Below are 2,418 nucleotides of genomic sequence, written 5' to 3' on the forward strand. Positions count from 1 at the left end.
AGTGTTGGTGTAGAACTGGATGATGAGTTGGACACATCTCCTCTGAAATATACGAGAATAGTTATTTTTTGTGGCACCAACATGATAAAAATTGTCGTTCTTGTTGTTGAATACTTTCTACTCTGTATTTATCAATTTCGAATCGAAGGGACTAAACTTTTAGAAGACATGTTTCAGGAAAAAGCTATATCACACCTGATATGTAGAAGGGATATCCAGCAGTGTGGTGTATGGCAGTGAAACAGTTGTGAAAACAAAGAGCTTACAATGACAGAAGAGTGCTAATATCTAATATCTACAATAACAACAATAAAACTGACACCCAGGCTGCTTTGCCCCAACGTTTTTTTTTTGGGGGGGGGGATCTAGGTCTGCATAAGTGCTCGTCTCTATCCCTTCCCTGTTTTCTGTCCTCCATCCACGCTTCCTTTCCTTTAGTAAGCAACATCCTCTCCTCTCCAACATTTACTAATTGCAATAGGGAGATGGATAAAGCTCTGTTACAGTGGAGAGAGCTGGGTTTGTCAGTTCCTGTTACAGTTGAGGATAAATGGAAGCAGTGAGTATGGGACAATCTGCGTTCAGGCGCCACTTTTAACTCTCTCCTTGATCTGATCAATTTTCAAGGTGTCGCCTGCTTTCAGCTAGTGCAAAATTTTTGGGGGTAGGTTGGGGCTGGATTGATGCTCTGTCTGTGACCAACATTGGAGGTCTACTCAGCCTTGATGGGCTCCGTATCCCCATCGCACTCAGAATGGGAGCTGATGTCTATAGGGGATTGAGATGTGGTAGGCTCCTCGATCCCACGGGTCTTCACGGCCTGTCTTGCCGCCTAAGAGTTGGTCGTTTTGCTCGTCACACAGAGATAAACTCAATCATTGAGCGGGCCCTAGCTGGATCCGGCAGAATTATCCAGAAGTGATGAGAAAAAACCAGATGGACTTACCCTCTGTCTCCGGGATAGAGGTAAGTGCCTCATCTGGGACACCACAGTCTGTGACTCTTTTGTTCCCTCCCACAACCTGGATACTGCGGTAAATGGAAGGGCTACTGCTTCTGTAGCTGAACGGAACAAAACCCTGAAGTATCGGGACTTGATAGTGAACTATATCTTTCAACCCGAGGCGTTTGAAACGTTTACAGGGACTGGGCTACTAACCGCGGTGTTCTTGTCATCGTTGGCAGCTCAGCTCGCTTCACCGAAGTGTCAGGTGATGCCCGCGAGGCCGCTTAACTTTTCCAACGCCTTAGCATCGCTATCGTCCGTGGTAATACTGCAGCGTGCTGGCTTGCTTCAGTAGGTTCCATTAAACTTTGTAGTGTGCGACCAATTAAAGCACTTGGTGCTACAATGTTTTCTTTTCTCTTTCTTCTCTTTTTTCCTATCCCCCTTTTCTTTTTCCTGTCTGTTTTTTCTTTTCTTTGTCTTTCTTTTGTAAAAACTTATATCATGGAAAAGTTATTATATACACAGTAAAATATAAACTAATAACTAATAAAGCATAAGAGTTTTGTCGCGATGATTGGTATCTTATTAAGATAGCTTGTTGCGTTGGGTCACCATTGTCGCATGGGTGAATTGGTCTTTATTGTTGCAATGGTCTTCGGTGTAAGATTACTATGGATTAGGTTGGCTGTGTGTGTTGTTAAGAAGAAAATTCGTGAAATTTTATAATATATTTATTGAAGGAAAGTATGTACATAGATGAACGTGGATTTTCAGATAATCATTGTTGAGAGACCTAGGATATAAGGATCAACTTTCACAGTGTCTAAATTCATCAATCATTAAGGGCTTACTCTAGAGATAGGGACGAACTGGTCTTGAATGAAAATCATGATGTGAGTTAATCCGAATCTAATCATAATTTTGGCTTGCTTCTGGCAAGAAGTGAGACGTGTGTTTTTTGACTGCCCTCAACATACTGTCCGCCAGATCTTCGCGGACTCTGCTTATCACAAGAGAAAAGCACAGGACATTCAGTTTTGTTCTGTGTGGCATGATCTCCTGCAAATTGAATGTTCAATAAATAGAATGTACACGTGAAACATATGTAGTTCACTCATGTAATTTAGAGAATGGCGTTCAAATCTTAAGTCTTGCTGCAGTTTCAACTCTCTGATAGGTGTAATAAAATATGAATGTGAGAAACAGCAACAAATAAATATATAATAATTCTCTTAATTCTTTTCTTTTTACGTACCGCCAGGTAATAGAAGGCAACTGGCCTAAGATGTATAATAATTCATTTCCAAAATGTCCTGAACAATATAGGTTTGAGTGAAGTTTTAATTCATTGAGAAAAAAGTAATAATTTTCAATTTCAACCATTCAAAGAACCCCCCCCCCGCGCAATCACAAATGAAAATGATAATCTTTCTATGTACACGGACCTTAAAACATCAACAAAAATATCT

Source organism: Octopus bimaculoides, chromosome 4 (assembly GCF_001194135.2).
Source record: "Octopus bimaculoides isolate UCB-OBI-ISO-001 chromosome 4, ASM119413v2, whole genome shotgun sequence".
Lineage (NCBI taxonomy): Eukaryota > Metazoa > Mollusca > Cephalopoda > Octopoda > Octopodidae > Octopus > Octopus bimaculoides.